This window comes from Pteropus vampyrus, unplaced genomic scaffold, assembly GCF_000151845.1.
Source record: "Pteropus vampyrus isolate Shadow unplaced genomic scaffold, Pvam_2.0 Scaffold488, whole genome shotgun sequence".
Lineage (NCBI taxonomy): Eukaryota > Metazoa > Chordata > Mammalia > Chiroptera > Pteropodidae > Pteropus > Pteropus vampyrus.
The window spans coordinates 346503-364415 of record NW_011889269.1 but is presented as its reverse complement, the minus strand read 5'-3'; the positions used below and the strand labels follow the sequence as shown (position 1 = coordinate 364415).

At 33.2% G+C, this 17913-nt stretch overlaps 1 long non-coding RNA gene, 2 other non-coding genes and 1 pseudogene across 5 annotated transcripts in view; 2 read left to right on the top strand and 2 right to left on the bottom strand.

Moving 5' to 3' along the window:
- LOC105307305 overlaps positions 1 to 17913 on the top strand; it is a 28822-nt gene extending 10909 nt beyond the window's left edge. The window contains exon 3 of one of the 3 annotated variants that reach the window (XR_897212.2): positions 17895 to 17913. This is a non-coding gene — a long non-coding RNA (uncharacterized LOC105307305). Of the gene's footprint in view, positions 1 to 11770; positions 11790 to 16258; positions 16278 to 17894 lie in introns of those variants that run through there. The other 2 variants (XR_002777694.1, XR_002777693.1) reach the window with 2 other exon arrangements.
- On the top strand, positions 4753 to 4871 carry LOC111732762 (annotated as a pseudogene).
- On the bottom strand, positions 5445 to 5577 carry LOC111732770. The gene has a single exon (XR_002777700.1). It is a non-coding gene; the product is annotated as a small nucleolar RNA SNORA52 (small nucleolar RNA).
- On the bottom strand, positions 8335 to 8467 carry LOC111732771. The gene has a single exon (XR_002777701.1). It is a non-coding gene; the product is annotated as a small nucleolar RNA SNORA52 (small nucleolar RNA).

Below are 17913 nucleotides of genomic sequence, written 5' to 3'. Positions count from 1 at the left end.
AATGAAAAATTGCTATCATGTTGAGTATATTTCTATGTATAGTTTGAGGTTCATAAGTAAATTTTCTCAGATGTATATGCATATATTTGGTGCTGTCTTTAATTTCGTTGTGAAAAAATTCCAAATAAACACAAAAGAGAACTTGTCTATGCTTTACCAGTCCGTGGGTAATCTTGTTTCTTCTATACCTGCATCCACCCTCCTCCTCGTTTATGTTGAAGAAAATCCTTGATCTATTTCATCTATATTTCAGTATTTCACAATGTATTTGTAACATTTAAGGACTTAGGAAAAAAAACAATCATCATCACACAAGAAAGAGTAAATATATTTTAAGACCCTAAAATGCTTTTCTGAGGACTAAGGCATTCCCGAATTGTTTTATTTCTGCAAGAGTAAAACAGATTGGATGATTGTTTTTGCTTACATGTTTTTCACTTCATCCTTTCTGGAATTTGGGAGGTTCTGTTTTCTAGAGATAAGTTTTTTAAAAAATTGAGAGACTCTTGGCATAGTTATCTTTATATTGGTGATAAAGTCAAGTTTAGGATTCCACTATATATGTATTTTATTATTTTCAAAATTTAGGGTATAATCATGTTTTAGTTGCTTAGGCCTGAGTGATAGAAAATATTAAAAATTATTTCCTTATAAATATTTTTGACTTACTGGTCCAAAATCTTTTATTCACAATTCAGAAATTTAAACATAACGACAGTTTTTTTAATTTGGCAGATTCATTTGGTGACAAAACTTGATATCAGTAGTGACTATGCATATGTATTACTGCAGAAATATTAGTGTATCTGATTTGATAGCTAGATGCTTCCCCAGATCTCATTGGGTTGTTATAGCCAAAAAGCACAGTATGCCTTTGTAAAATCTGAAAAATTCTAATGCTCCAAACACATACCTCCAAGGAGGGGACCATGCTAGACTTCGAAAAGTATACTTTATTGGAACTCAATACTTAGTTTGAGTTTACTGAGAGAATTGAAGCTTTCTACAAGACAGTAAGGAAATACAATTAACTCCTGCTGTTCAGAATATGTTTTGTGTTGCAGCAGCAGCAGCATCTGGAAGCTTCATAAACAATTTCATTCCCTATCCCAGAACTACCATGGGCACATTTAAAGAGAAGCACTGCTCTGTATCTCTTATTCCTTTTTATTGTTTGGGAATTAGAAATTTTTGTGGGCTTTCTGGTAAGAGTGTTTTTGATGTTTGGGGAGGGGAAGTTGATCATAATGTAACCATATTTTATGTAAAATTGAAATACAGTATTTAAAATGACCATTTTATATGCAAGCTTTGAACTCATGACTCCTCAGATTACAAATCAAATTAAGAATCGAGTAATTTCAAACAGGCAGGCTGGATAAATGGTGATGCTACTTAATCTAGTAATTGGAACTACATGCCATCCTAAAATATGTATACTTTGAATGATATATGCTCTTAGGCACATATCTGGGGGTAATGTTACCAATCTATAATTACTTCTTGATTGTAAACAATAGCAAATGCTGGTTTAAGACAAAGACCCTGTAAATTCTTAAGCATGAATCTCTTAAGTATGAAGATACTCTCCTGAATAGGGGTTTATACACTAACCATTTTGTTAATATCCATTCACATAGGTTTTTATTTATATCAGAAATAGTAAGCCCTTTGTATAGTTTTTGTTTACTTATTTTTATATATTGACTGTACCCTTGATGCTTTATTTCCCAGTCCAGATTTATTGGCCTAACTGAAGTAATTTTGAAATAATGATTTTAGTTGTTTTCCTCCTGTGAGAAGCATTTTTTTTACATATTTTCTAATGCTTGTTCGATACAAGATTCAGAAACCTTTTTTTTTTTCCAAGTGGTTTAAATGTTCCGAGAGTAAATAGCTGCTTGCTGATGGAGAGTTTTACTATGTGTAGAAGCTGCTCTAGTTAAGGATTTATTTGATGGGTTCTAAATGCTGAGTGGAAGGGTTTCCTTAAGTCTGATGCAACACTCACAGAAACAGACAATTCATGTTTAATAATAACAGTTGATTGTGAAGGTAGAGAGAAATGTCTATATCCTTTGTGACTTTTAATGACTGAGAGACCCTAAATTATCAAACACATTAACCCCTAGAAATAGAATTGTCCAAGGGCATGCATGTTTTAAAAACTTTTAAATACAGGTTGCTCTCCAAAAAAGTAATAACATTTTATTTATTTATTGGCATTTAAGTGACTGCTACTAATTTCTTGTTTTGTGATTTATCTGGGTTTTTTGCTAATATTATATTTAAGCTTTGGACACTGAATTTCAGTGTCTATAGTATTTGATAAGTATAAATTGAATAAGAATGTTTATAAAGTTACAGGTTTGCTGAATGAAAAATTGCTATCATGTTGAGTATATTTCTATGTATAGTTTGAGGTTCATAAGTAAATTTTCTCAGATGTATATGCATATATTTGGTGCTGTCTTTAATTTCGTTGTGAAAAAATTCCAAATAAACACAAAAGAGAACTTGTCCATGCTTTACCAGTCCATGGGTAATCTTGTTTCTTCTATACCTGCATCCACCCTCCTCCTCGTTTATGTTGAAGAAAATCCTTGATCCATTTCATCTATATTTCAGTATTTCACAATGTATTTGTAACATTTAAGGACATAGGAAAAAAAACAATCATCATCACACAAGAAAGAGTAAATATATTTTAAGACCCTAAAATGCTTTTCTGAGGACTAAGGCATTCCCGAATTGTTTTATTTCTGCAAGAGTAAAACAGATTGGATGATTGTTTTTGCTTACATGTTTTTCACTTCATCCTTTCTGGAATTTGGGAGGTTCTGTTTTCTAGAGATAAGTTTTTTAAAAAATTGAGAGACTCTTGGCATAGTTATCTTTATATTGGTGATAAAGTCAAGTTTAGGATTCCACTATATATGTATTTTATTATTTTCAAAATTTAGGGTATAATCATGTTTTAGTTGCTTAGGCCTGAGTGATAGAAAATATTAAAAATTATTTCCTTATAAATATTTTTGACTTACTGGTCCAAAATCTTTTATTCACAATTCAGAAATTTAAACATACGACAGTTTTTTTAATTTGGCAGATTCATTTGGTGACAAAACTTGATATCAGTAGTGACTATGCATATGTATTACTGCAGAAATATTAGTGTATCTGATTTGATAGCTAGATGCTTCCCCAGATCTCATTGGGTTGTTGTAGCCAAAAAGCACAGTATGCCTTTGTAAAATCTGAAAAATTCTAATGCTCCAAACACATACCTCCAAGGGGGAGACCATGCTAGACTTCAAAAAGTATACTTTATTGGAACTCAATACTTAGTTTGAGTTTACTGAGAGAATTGAAGCTTTCTACAAGACAGTAAGGAAATACAATTAACTCCTGCTGTTCAGAATATGTTTTGTGTTGCAGCAGCAGCAGCATCTGGAAGCTTCATAAACAATTTCATTCCCTATCCCAGAACTACCATGGGCACATTTAAAGAGAAGCACTGCTCTGTATCTCTTATTCCTTTTTATTGTTTGGGAATTAGAAATTTTTGTGGGCTTTCTGGTAAGAGTGTTTTTGATGTTTGGGGAGGGGAAGTTGATCATAATGTAACCATATTTTATGTAAAATTGAAATACAGTATTTAAAATGACCATTTTATATGCAAGCTTTGAACTCATGACTCCTCAGATTACAAATCAAATTAAGAATCGAGTAATTTCAAACAGGCAGGCTGGATAAATGGTGATGCTACTTAATCTAGTAATTGGAACTACATGCCATCCTAAAATATGTATACTTTGAATGATATATGCTCTTAGGCACATATCTGGGGGTAATGTTACCAATCTATAATTACTTCTTGATTGTAAACAATAGCAAATGCTGGTTTAAGACAAAGACCCTGTAAATTCTTAAGCATGAATCTCTTAAGTATGAAGATACTCTCCTGAATAGGGGTTTATACACTAACCATTTTGTTAATATCCATTCACATAGGTTTTTATTTATATCAGAAATAGTAAGCCCTTTGTATAGTTTTTGTTTACTTATTTTTATATATTGACTGTACCCTTGATGCTTTATTTCCCAGTCCAGATTTATTGGCCTAACTGAAGTAATTTTGAAATAATGATTTTAGTTGTTTTCCTCCTGTGAGAAGCATTTTTTTTACATATTTTCTAATGCTTGTTCGATACAAGATTCAGAAACCTTTTTTTTTTTCCAAGTGGTTTAAATGTTCCGAGAGTAAATAGCTGCTTGCTGATGGAGAGTTTTACTATGTGTAGAAGCTGCTCTAGTTAAGGATTTATTTGATGGGTTCTAAATGCTGAGTGGAAGGGTTTCCTTAAGTCTGATGCAACACTCACAGAAACAGACAATTCATGTTTAATAATAACAGTTGATTGTGAAGGTAGAGAGAAATGTCTATATCCTTTGTGACTTTTAATGACTGAGAGACCCTAAATTATCAAACACAATATTCAGTGATAATTTTGGTGCCTTGGAGATGCCCATTTCCTTGTTTTTCTATAGTTCTGAATTGCTCTTGAGGAAGGAAGTGCTCAACTTTTCCAACTTCTGTTTAAGAGTTTATAAAAAAGCTTTGCTGTCTTTAGGCCAAGCTGTATATCATAATCATTACATTCCAGGGTAGCATTAAGCTATCCTTGCAGAATGGAAAAATTATAAAGATAATGTTATTAAAGAAAAAAGTACTTAAAAACTTCACAATCTGTCTACGGCCATTCCACCTTGAACAAGCCCAATTCTGTCTGATCTTGAAAGCTAAGCAGGGTCGGGCCAACTTAGTACTTGGATAGGAGACCAACTAGGAAGACCAGGTGCTGTAGGCGTAAAAAAATAAGGGATTGTAAAATGACAAGGTCCTTGTAATCTGTGAGGTCAAGGGTTGCTTTGCCAAAAACAAAAAACAAAAAAAACACAACAACTTCACAATCCTACCGCATCCTGAGATTCTAACACTTTAGTGTGTATTCATCTAGATAACCTGGGTATTCTGTATGCTTTATAACATCTTGAACATATGTGTTAATACATCATTTAAAAATAGTTGTTGCTGCTTGTATTCAATTGGATTGATGTACTGAGATTCATTTAGCCAGTCTCATTGTCATGCACTCGTTTTCTCATTTTTTACTGTTAATATGTCTATATCCTTTTTTCCTTCAGATGAGTTCACAAAAGATTATTGGATTAAAGAATGCATAGCCCTAAAGCTTTTGATAAAGTAGTTCATTTGTCCTCTGAAAATACGGTAACTTCATAATGTCAGAAATAATGTATGAAAAGGGCTGTTTTGATATAAAATGTGGTTTGTTTTTTTTTTGTAGGTGAAAATGGTATTTGGTTTAATTTATATTTCCTTTATAGTGATATTGAGTTTATCACCCCTCCTCCCCCCACCACCATGTCTAGAAGTGCCTGGCATGAGCCTACTGAACCTGTGGTCACTGTTCTGGGCGAGGCTTCTAAGGTGCTCTGGTCCACAAGTGAAACCTGGCAATCTACAGTCTGACTGGCAAGGATTAGGATGGACAAGATATTGAATTTTTTAAATTTCTATAAACCTTTAATATTATTAATCACCTGGTTTTATTCGGCCCAGTTTTTGTTGTATGTACCAATAATAGTAAATGATGTTGTAGTAGCTGCAGCTATAGCAGCAACACTTGAATGTGCCAGGCACAACGTCATTGTTTTTTTTAACCTTCCTTCATTTAGGCCTCATACCTACCCATGAGACAGATACTATTAATGAAACTCATTTTGTAGTTGAAACTGGTTTTTGATGGGATTGGCTTCCTGAAGGGAAGTGCATACATGAAATTGAAACAGGTCTATCTGACCCCAAAGCCTGTGAGCCCTTAACCATTAAGGTGTATTTATCTTTTCATTTTTATATACAGTAATAAGGACTTAAATTGTGGACAAACGTGTTGCAGACATTCACCAGTTCTTAAGGGTATATTTAATGGGAATATTTTGTATTATGTTCTGTTTAGGAACTTCTCGTCTCAAGGTTAGTTACCATTTTAAATGAAATTTGGTCATGGTGGACATGGCTTGAATTTGTGGGGATAGGTATTTTTGTATCTACCTTTTCAGTTTAATTTTTTTTAATAGGCTTTACCTAAACTTTTGATTTACAGTTTTTTAAATATTAACCTGGGCCCTGCTCAAAACTACACCAGGGTAGATCTTTTCAGTGTACAGAAAATAGGCAGAAAGGCTTCTTAGTTGAGATTGACAATACTAATTATTGTTCCAAAAGTGAAATATAACCTGTAAAAGTCTTATGCTTTTGAAGGAAAATTGTGTTGACTTGTAGAGACTCCTCAGGATATGTTGAACAGATCAATGATGGATATATAATTGGGAGTGAGTGTTAACATTTCACAACAAAATCAAAGTCTGAAATTTCCTTCAGGCTGGAACTAAGTATAAGAGGATGAAATAGTATATGAAATGTAAAGCCTAATGCTCGATGTAGTTGTTCAAATAGAGGAAGTTAGCATTATATTAGTGAATGAATAAGAATTTGGGGATTTTAGTAACAGTGAATTCTGCGTGTGTTGACAATGCCAAAGTTAGCAGGAACAATAGTGTCTGGGTAGCATGCAAAGTGTGTTCCAGTCTTGCAGGAGCAACCATATTTGGACTGCCGTGTTCAGATGGACATTGACAGATTAAGTTGTATTTGCTGTAAGGCACAATTTCTTATTTTCATAAAAGATGGTCAGGATAGTGAAAAATTTAAATAAGATGTTTTAAATCACAGAAAAAATGATCTGATTGCTAATGAATAATTGAAGAGAAGAGCTAAGGGAAGGAATTACTTAAAGAGCCAATTAAGTTTTAGAATTGAGTATCTTCAGGTTGTGAATTCTAGAGTCATGATCATTGGTGAGTGAACAACCATGATGTAGAGGAATTTTAACGTTCTTTGAAGAAATTGGGGGGGGCATTAAGCTACATGATTGTTTTTTCCATCATTGAGATCCTGGGAGTGTTTTCTTAAAGACCTTCATTTAGAAACTTCATTTTTGTTGGCATTACGTTACTCATTTATACTTTGACAGAAATTTTTTTATTATAAAATGCTTATTGAAGAAAACATAGGAAATATACAGATAAAATATTACAGCATCAGCCCTCAAAGATAATTACTATTAATATTTGATGTTTTGATTTGTTCTTTGTCTCATGGCTATCGGTTTTATATATATTTTAATATTTTTGTAATATATTTTATAATATTTATATTTTACCAACAAGGAGTCATTACTATATAGTTTTAGAGCTTCTGTATTATAGACATTTTCCACTTAGCTTTCTACAACATGTTTTTAAATGGCTTTCTAATATTTCTTGTCATGGGTTTACAAAACTTATGGATGGTCAAAGTTTCTCTTTCAGTTCTAAACATGGGTGACTTGAGATTTAACACTGTCAGTTGCATAATTAATACAAATTTGTAGAACTACCCATTGCTTGGCACTTAAGGAATTTTCAAATGAACCTCCAGAAGCTTAGTGATATACTTAGAGCAGTGGAAGTGCCCCAGTGAGATTGTCATTTTTTTATTAACCAAATTTGACAGAAAAACAATGTCATTTTGCTTTTTATGGAAACTTGTTACATTGTATGACTTGGCATATATATCATTTTTCAATTTGCTATAATAGAATCTTTAAAAAAAACTTCGAACCGGTAATAATGTACATGTAGAAAATATATGTACATGTACCATGTCTGCTTCTACCTCCCCATTCTGGTAGCAACTGTCTAGATTATTACATTTTGTCCATATATGCTTTTTTCCCCTCCTGAAGGAATTTAAAGTTAGAGGCATGATTCTTAAAAATAATAACTTCAGCATGGTTGCATCCTCTTAAGAATAAAGCTAATGTTATCAAAATACTTAAGAAAACAATGAAAATTAACAACTCAGTATTATCTCGTATAGTCTCATTAAAATTCTCTAGTTGTCACAATGTCTCTTATCCAGTATCCAGTCATAATTTCAAACACTGCTTTCTTAATCTAGAAAGGACCCCCTAGTTTTATTTTTGAGGCATTTCAGCCAGTTGTATAATGTCCCCCACAAATTCGAAGTGTGATTGTTTTCCTCTGTATATTCCAGGGTAACTTCATAATGTCAGAAATAATGTATGAAAAGGGCTGTTTTGATATAAAATGTGGTTTGTTTTTTTTTTGTAGGTGAAAATGGTATTTGGTTTAATTTATATTTCCTTTATAGTGATATTGAGTTTATCACCCCTACTCCCCCCACCACCATGTCTAGTAGTGCCTGGCATGAGCCTACTGAACCTGTGGTCACTGTTCTGGGCGAGGCTTCTAAGGTGCTGTGGTCCACAAGTGAAACCTGGCAATCTACAGTCTGACGGGCAGGGATTAGGATGGACAAGATATTGAATTTTTTAAATTTCTATAAACCTTTAATATTATTAATCACCTGGTTTTGTTTGGCCCAGTTTTTGTTTTATGTACCAATAATAGTAAATGATGTTGTAGTAGCTGCAGCTATAGCAGCAACACTTGAATGTGCCAGGCACAACGTCATTGTTTTTTTTAACCTTCCTTCATTTAGGTCTCATACCTACCCATGAGACAGATACTATTAATGAAACTCATTTTGTAGTTGAAACTGGTTTTTGATGGGATTGGCTTCCTGAAGGGAAGTGCATACATGAAATTGAAACAGGTCTATCTGACCCCAAAGCCTGTGAGCCCTTAACCATTAAGGTGTATTTATCTATTTTCATTTTTATATACAGTAATAAGGACTTAAATTGTGGACAAACGTGTTGCAGACATTCACCAGTTCTTAAGGGTATATTTAATGGGAATATTTTGTATTATGTTCTGTTTAGGAACTTCTCGTCTCAAGGTTAGTTACCATTTTAAATGAAATTTGGTCATGGTGGACATGGCTTGAATTTGTGGGGATAGGTATTTTTGTATCTACCTTTTCAGTTTAATTTTTTTTAATAGGCTTTACCTAAACTTTTGATTTACAGTTTTTTAAATATTAACCTGGGCCCTGCTCAAAACTACACCAGGGTAGATCTTTTCAGTGTACAGAAAATAGGCAGAAAGGCTTCTTAGTTGAGATTGACAATACTAATTATTGTTCCAAAAGTGAAATATAACCTGTAAAAGTCTTATGCTTTTGAAGGAAAATTGTGTTGACTTGTAGAGACTCCTCAGGATATGTTGAACAGATCAATGATGGATATATAATTGGGAGTGAGTGTTAACATTTCACAACAAAATCAAAGTCTGAAATTTCCTTCAGGCTGGAACTAAGTATAAGAGGATGAAATAGTATATGAAATGTAAAGCCTAATGCTCGATGTAGTTGTTCAAATAGAGGAAGTTAGCATTATATTAATGAATGAATAAGAATTTGGGGATTTTAGTAACAGTGAATTATGCGTGTGTTGACAATGCCAAAGTTAGCAGGAACAATAGTGTCTGGGTAGCATGCAAAGTGTGTTCCAGTCTTGCAGGAGCAACCATATTTGGACTGCCGTGTTCAGATGGACATTGACAGATTAAGTTGTATTTGCTGTAAGGCACAATTTCTTATTTTCATAAAAGATGGTCAGGATAGTGAAAAATTTAAATAAGATGTTTTAAATCACAGAAAAAATGATCTGATTGCTAATGAATAATTGAAGAGAAGAGCTAAGGGAAGGAATTACTTAAAGAGCCAATTAAGTTTTAGAATTGAGTATCTTCAGGTTGTGAATTCTAGAGTCATGATCATTGGTGAGTGAACAACCATGATGTAGAGGAATTTTAACGTTCTTTGAAGAAATTGGGGGGGGCATTAAGCTACATGATTGTTTTTTCCATCATTGAGATCCTGGGAGTGTTTTCTTAAAGACCTTCATTTAGAAACTTCATTTTTGTTGGCATTACGTTACTCATTTATACTTTGACAGAAATTTTTTTATTATAAAATGCTTATTGAAGAAAACATAGGAAATATACAGATAAAATATTACAGCATCAGCCCTCAAAGATAATTACTATTAATATTTGATGTTTTGATTTGTTCTTTGTCTCATGGCTATCGGTTTTATATATATTTTAATATTTTTGTAATATATTTTATAATATTTATATTTTACCAACAAGGAGTCATTACTATATAGTTTTAGAGCTTCTGTATTATAGACATTTTCCACTTAGCTTTCTACAACATGTTTTTAAATGGCTTTCTAATATTTCTTGTCATGGGTTTACAAAACTTATGGATGGTCAAAGTTTCTCTTTCAGTTCTAAACATGGGTGACTTGAGATTTAACACTGTCAGTTGCATAATTAATACAAATTTGTAGAACTACCCATTGCTTGGCACTTAAGGAATTTTCAAATGAACCTCCAGAAGCTTAGTGATATACTTAGAGCAGTGGAAGTGCCCCAGTGAGATTGTCATTTTTTTATTAACCAAATTTGACAGAAAAACAATGTCATTTTGCTTTTTATGGAAACTTGTTACATTGTATGACTTGGCATATATATCATTTTTCAATTTGCTATAATAGAATCTTAAAAAAAAAACTTCGAACCGGTAATAATGTACATGTAGAAAATATATGTACATGTACCATGTCTGCTTCAACCTCCCCATTCTGGTAGCAACTGTCTAGATTATTACATTTTGTCCATATATGCTTTTTTCCCCTCCTGAATGAATTTAAAGTTAGAGGCATGATTCTTAAAAATAATAACTTCAGCATGGTTGCATCCTCTTAAGAATAAAGCTAATGTTATCAAAATACTTAAGAAAACAATGAAAATTAACAACTCAGTATTATCTCGTATAGTCTCATTAAAATTCTCTAGTTGTCACAATGTCTCTTATCCAGTATCCAGTCATAATTTCAAACACTGCTTTCTTAATGTAGAAAGGACCCCCTAGTTTTATTTTTGAGGCATTTCAGCCAGTTGTATAATGTCCCCCACAAATTCGAAGTGATTGTTTTCCTCTGTATATTCCAGGCAAATAATTTACCAGGAATATTGCATAGGTGACGTATGTTATTTTGTCAAGTCAGGAGACACATAATGTTAGATTACTTGGTTTAAGTGAAGACTTCATGTCTATTGTAAAGGTGCATTTTCCTCTTTATAATCATAGAGTAACCTGTTAGGTAAGATTTGAAGACCATATAATTTGTTTCCTACCCAACAAGCTTTCCCTCAGTGTTTTTAGCTTACATTGGCATTTGTCTGAATCAGTTATTACTGATGTAATCTTTACCAATCTAACCGTTTTAAAAAGTGGTATCTTTGAATTTCAATATCCTGTTTTCATGTTTCTGTTCATGGTTTTTGGGACTGCTGAGCTTTGTCTTAGGTTTTGACAATTGCATATGTAATTTTTTACACTTAAATTTTGATCCATCTATAATTTTGGTGTATAGCATGAGATTGGTCCCCAATTTTTGTTTTTAGATGTACTACCATTTATTATTGAATTTGGGCCCTATTTATAATGAGTATTGTCTTAGTTTTAAGTCTTAGAATTAGCATAGTTTATCTAGAATGGCCAATTTTGTTTACTTGTGGCCTGAAAATATCCTAAAAATACTATCATGTGCTATTTTCTCATGCCTAATAGTCTTTACATGATAGTCTTTATCTTGAGATCATGTCTGTGTTTTGATGTAGCAAATTGAAGTACCCTGTTTTGTAGACACATGGGCACTTCATTGTTGGCCACTGTGAAGAGTCCAGAAGGAAATAGTCGATAAATGCAAAGAAGAGATCTATAGGAGAGAACAAAGACTGGGCCAGGTAGAGTAATAAAGTAGTGTGGGAAAGATTTCGAACCAAAAGGGACAAGGGCAAAATAGGAGCTCTTCAGTGTGTTAAAGGAAAAAACAGACCAGATGATGATGCTCTAAGTAGTCAGAAATTATAGTATCCAAAAGGTACTGAGAAACCGTTGACAAGAAATTGTGAAAGACAGTGTGAAATAGAAAATTTTTGGACTTGAAGATTTAGTCATCTTTTTAAAAATTGCCAACTCATTGCTGCCATCTAGTGACATTGTCTTCAGAATTCTTCAAAGACAGGAAATAGCATATTAAGCATGACAGTTGCCTCAAACTTGAATATAGAAGCTAGTTTAGGTTTTAAGGGATAATAATAAAGTTCTAAGGTAGGATTCTGAATTTCTCTGTCTGAGGTAAGTTATTTCTCTTGTTTTGTAGATAGTTTGATTTTAACATCTGATAAGCCATACTTGGTGGCATCTTTAATTTTGTTTTGTGTGTGTGTGTGTGTGTGTGTGTGTGTGTTTGGACCAACAGATAATGTGATAAGAGTATAACGTGATTAACCTATGTGAATAGAGTGAACAGGGTAGAGGACTAGCTGAAATGCCTACTAGAAACATCTTGTGACTGGTTTACTTACTTTCCCCCACTCTGTGCCCACCTTTCTTTTGTAGTAAACGTGCCTTGATATGGTACTGAACGCAATCTGAGTGGCGCTATTTTGTCGAGTATTTATCTTCCATCCTCTCAATTTTTTTGCACTAAAGGTGGTGTTCTAGTGGCCAGGACATAAAGGCAAGGGAGGCTGAGGCTTGATTCCAATTGTAAATTGATTTTGGCCCAATTCTCAGCAAATTCCTGTGTTTTTGGACCATTTGAACCTTGTATTTCTCATAATTGTCACTGCAACTACCTTTACTAACTTGCTATTTCTCTTCGCGGCAGAATTTTCTTGAGATTTAATGTAAACTTAGAAATGGACTAGATGTAAACATTTCTCAGTTTTTTAGCTAGATTGACAATGCAAGATAGGTTGACTCTCTTAAGGGGGAATAGTCATGATAGCTCAATCTTTAGAATGAAACAGTTGGAAATTGACAGTTTGTTTGCATCCCAGCAAGATGTAGATTTTATTTTAGTTGTAGGATATGACTGGGATGATAGAAGTAGGAATCGAAACATTTCTATATCTGTGAATCTTAAGCATTTCCTGTCCTTTGTACTGCCATTAAAATTTCAAATTGGCATTTATTGGTTCACCATAAAACATATATGATCAAACAGACACGTTAGATCATTTGGTGTAATAAGGAAGTAAAAGTAACTCAATATTCCTGGTTTTGACTTTTACTCACCTGGTAAGACAAGCCTTAGTGATCTTTTGATGATAAAAATCATGGGAATAAGAACCTGGGATGAAAAAAAAGCTAGGTACAGACACATGGAGTGCTGTTGCCCAATAACCTGTAGGAAATTTTTTTTTCCTTTCTGTTTGTTCTTTGGTGGCATTCTGTTTTTCCGGAAACTGATCACTAGGGAATGAAATAGAATGCAGAATTACCAGGCAACATAATCATTTCAGAAATCTTCCCTATTGGTTCTACTCTGAATCTACTTTTAGGGAAGAAGTTGATTGTTTTTTAATCCTGTGTACTTTATTTACTTAGATCTTTCGTAGCATTCAGTATTGAGTTTAAGAAACAGTGAATTTGTCTTAATGAATTTGACTTCAAAATGATTCTGCTGAGAAAACTTGTAAAGGCTGTGATTATAGTGCTTTCATCTTTGAGGAATTACAGAATATTTAGGATGTGCTGGAAACTTCTGATTTTCAAAAAGTAGAAGAAATTAGAATTTATAAACTGTAGATCCGTGAATTGGACATTATTCTCCATCAAGATACTAGACTAGGTTATTCAAGTTAAAACTAGTTCATGTAGATTAACATCACTTCATTATTTAACAGCATTATTAAGGCTATAAGTATGTATAATGGTACATTGATGCTCTCAAAATATTTGAGTGGTTTTATAAAACATTTTTAACACCTGAATTAACCAAAGGTACAGTACCTGCAGAACAACATTTAAAAATATTTCTGCCCTATCTTTTCTAAGCACATAATTTATATAGTTTATATATAATTCCTGTTACGTATTATACAACTATGTATACTGCTTTTTGGCTTAAACATTTTATAATTCCCACATCATTTAAAGTGATTTATAAATTTTCTAAAGACTGCAATCGATAATTAGGATATAGAGCTGTTAAAAGACTACTTTTTAAAAAATGTATGTAGGAAATAACCAAATACTACAGGTCTGTATGAGGTGAACAGCAAAAAATTGCCCCATTCCTTTTGCAGCCTTTACACTTAAAATCTGATGTATTTCTTGAAGACTGTATACCATTTGGATTAGATTTTTAAGCTCGTCGGAACGGTCTCTCATTTCTTTCTTCCCTAGTGCTTTAAAAACTTAAGAGAAATTGACCTATATTATGAAGGTAGATTATTTCCAAGTATAAATTTTTATGATCCATGAGGCAACCTCACATCACTTATTTAGATCTGTTCCATTTCTTTTAGGCTTTTTAAAAAAATAACTAATGAGTTATAAAGCAGAAACCCTTGTAATTACTCATTCGGGAAAAATAGAACTTTGCCAGCAAGATTTATAGCTTAGAACAATCCTGTGACCCTGTGACAGTCCAGAAATGAATGGCATGGCATATTTAAAGAAAGAAAATGTGATTCGATGATTTTATACCCAGCAAAACTGACTTACAAATATAAAGGCACAAGCAAACTGTTAATAACATGCAAGAACCAAGAAATTATTCTCATTTCTTTCTAAATAATATATTAGAGATAAACTTGGAACATACCATAATACCTATAGAGATAAGGTAGAATTTAAACATTAGTAACATCACAAAAAGACAATGCCACCTACATATGGTCTTGTAACAGCATCACTGACAGGAATCTAATCAAGTATTTGGTCCCAGTTTCCAATTTCTGGAAATACAGAGAACAGAAGAATATGTGGAATTATACTAAGAGTATGAAATTTCAGAAAATCCAAACTGGGAAACAGTTGTCCTGGATTCTTCATGGGTGGAAGGGGAACTTAGCTAAAAAGAGCCTTATAAGATAACATTTGTTTTAATTGGTAAGGCTTGTACAGTGATAGAATTATTTTAAAAGTAAGAAAGCGACTAGAGTAAGTATAGTTGCTTTTGGGGAGAGGAAAGAAATTAAGAATGGAGTGGTATACATGGTACCTCTGAGTTTTGAGATTTTAAAGAGGCTAAGCTGCTCTAGCACCTTCAGACCTTTATACCACAGTACCTTGTACTGCCCACCGTTGGATCAGGTAAAACCCTTACTGTTTCATCTGCTTTTCTTAATATTGGTTCTTTGCTTTCCAGTAAATGCTAGCTGGATGTTTTGGAATTCTTCAGTACTTAGCTCTTTTAGACTCTTGGTTGCTTCTTCCCCAGTTATACCATGTTTGTTGGCTATTGGTTTGCCCTTACTTAACCAGCTTGCATTTTGGGAGCTTGAGATATCTTGACACCAAGTTTTGTTGTAATTGTTGTCCATGAGACTTTGGCTTTAATATCTAGTTGCTTTTATGTGAGGATTCAGAAAGATTCAAAAACTACGCTGTTGTTTTCTTCCAGGAATCCCAGTTCTTTTCCAGTAATTTTGTACATTTAAGGTATTGATCATTTTTTCCCCTTTAACAGGGATTCCACTGGTATGGTAACTTCGGGTAGGGTGGAGTGTTGTGACCTGAGATCATTTGATTATTTCTAAAACTTTGAGAAGTCTGTTCCCTCTTAAATAAAATTTTAAATAGTACTGTTAGAGTCATATCTATTCCACTTTGCCCCCTAAAGTATCCCTGGTTCCCAGTACTTAGCAGATACTCAGGAAATGTTCGGTGAAGAAGTGTATTAATTTGTAGTAACCGTTAATGCTTTTTAAGAGGATGTGTTTCTAGAAATGAGATTAACGCATCTTCATGGGTTCACCTGTCTTGACAGTTGCTCATACCTTAATTAAATAAAGTATGGGCATTGAAAGCTATTCCATTGACCTTTAGCCAAACTTTTGAAGCTGGGGTCATTATATTATTTCTCTGTTAAAAATTCATGATTTTTGTATCATATTTAGAACCACACATAATAAAAGAAAATGAGAAAATCATATCCTTAAACTCAGGTGACAGGATGTTTCTCTACCAGTCTTTTCAAATGGAGTGTCTTGAGAGAAACCTGCATACACTATAGCATTCTTTGTACGTAGTGAATTCTTTGTATCTTGATTGGAATTAGCTATGTATCATCCTTGTGAAAATTGAGAAAATAGCCATTTAAATCCATTTCTTAAGGAGTATACGTGAAAGGGACATTAGTTTAATGTCTATTTGATGTTTTCACTTCATGTTCAGTATGCTGGTGACACATAGAAACTGTCCTCTTTCCCCCAACAGGTAATTTCTTCTCGTTAAACCCAGAGTTTCATATGTTGATTGTGAAAAACATTTGCTGAAAACTGGCTTATGTCCACACTTAAAATAATAGCAAGCCTTAATTGCCAGCAGTAATATTTAAAATCAGAGGTTTTAGTAGGTTTATGTTTTAATTCTTCCTGGTGTTCTAAGGATTTCTGGCATTCACACTTAGAATTGAAATGCTGTCAGTGATTCTCAGTGGCTACTGTTTATAAAAGATGATTTAGAAACCAAAACACAGACAGTATTTTTTGAATTTCAGAAAGGCTAGGCAGGAAAAGCAGTTACATCTTTAAAATCAGTACTGCTTATGAAATGACCATGGCGGTGGTCATACATAAATGAGGTGTCCTACCTGTTTTATTGCATATATGTCTTATATATGTGACATTTTAACATCCATGAGAATAATTTTGACATGATTCTCTTGTCATGAAACATGCTAGACACTGATCTTTTTTGATTTGAGGTTCTTCATTACCTTTAAAAGGGATGAATAGGAAATCTTAAGAATGTTACTCTAAATCATAACTTTAAGTTTGGCAGTTGGAATGGCAAGGGGCAGCAGGCAGATGAAAAAGCTAAACGAATGTCAAAATATTTTTACTTAGAAAAGACCTAAGATATCATGAAACTATGTAATATTAAAATAGGATTGTGTCTCTCCAGTATACATACAGAAAGATCATTTTTGTTTCAAAATAGTCTGAGGAAAGTTGTGTCCTGTCCTATTTTGATTCATGCAGTGTTCTACCTGCTAGTTTTATCATCATCACCATCCAGTATTATTAAACGTCCCAACTATATTTTAAGTAAAGAGTCATTGCATTCTGTAAAAATATAGTATTAAATTTAAGAGATATTATAAATCAATTTAAGGCATATTATAAATCAATTGAAGGACCCGGGAATAGATAGTTCCAGAGTGAACGAATTGGTTCTATCTGTTGCTTTTGATTTAAGAGGGTAATTATACTTGAAGGGCACAGTGTTAGTTGTCCGCATTAATCTAGCTAAAAGAATGGTTTGTGGACAATTTGGAGTTTTTGTGTATCTTTGGGGGAACGAGTGAGACTCATTTTAGTAAAAGTATGCAAGAAGGTGCATAATTGATAGATGGCTAGCAGTGGTTGGGTTAGCACAACTGGAAAGGTGAAAAATGAGAAATTGGTAGTAGAGAGCTTAAGGGGTTCTAATTTGCTTGAGGACTTTAAACCAGGTCACGTGGAATTAATGTCGAAGAGTATTGTGTTGCCAGTAGTCTGTGAAGATTATTTTTTCCTCTTGAAACGATAGTCTAGTACTGTTGGAATAGACTAGAGAAGAGGAAATTGAATTTATAAGGATATATTTAGAGGCTCTGATCTCTTGCTCCTGTTGAGATCTATTTTAACTTGGCTGACATTACCACTCAAGGTAGTTAAAATGGTTCAAAATAAGAGTAGAAAAAGTTTTATCAAGGAATAAATGCTATTTTAGCATTTTTTCACCTGAGTTCCTTTTTTTCTTCCAGTTTTTTGGCTTTTGAGGAA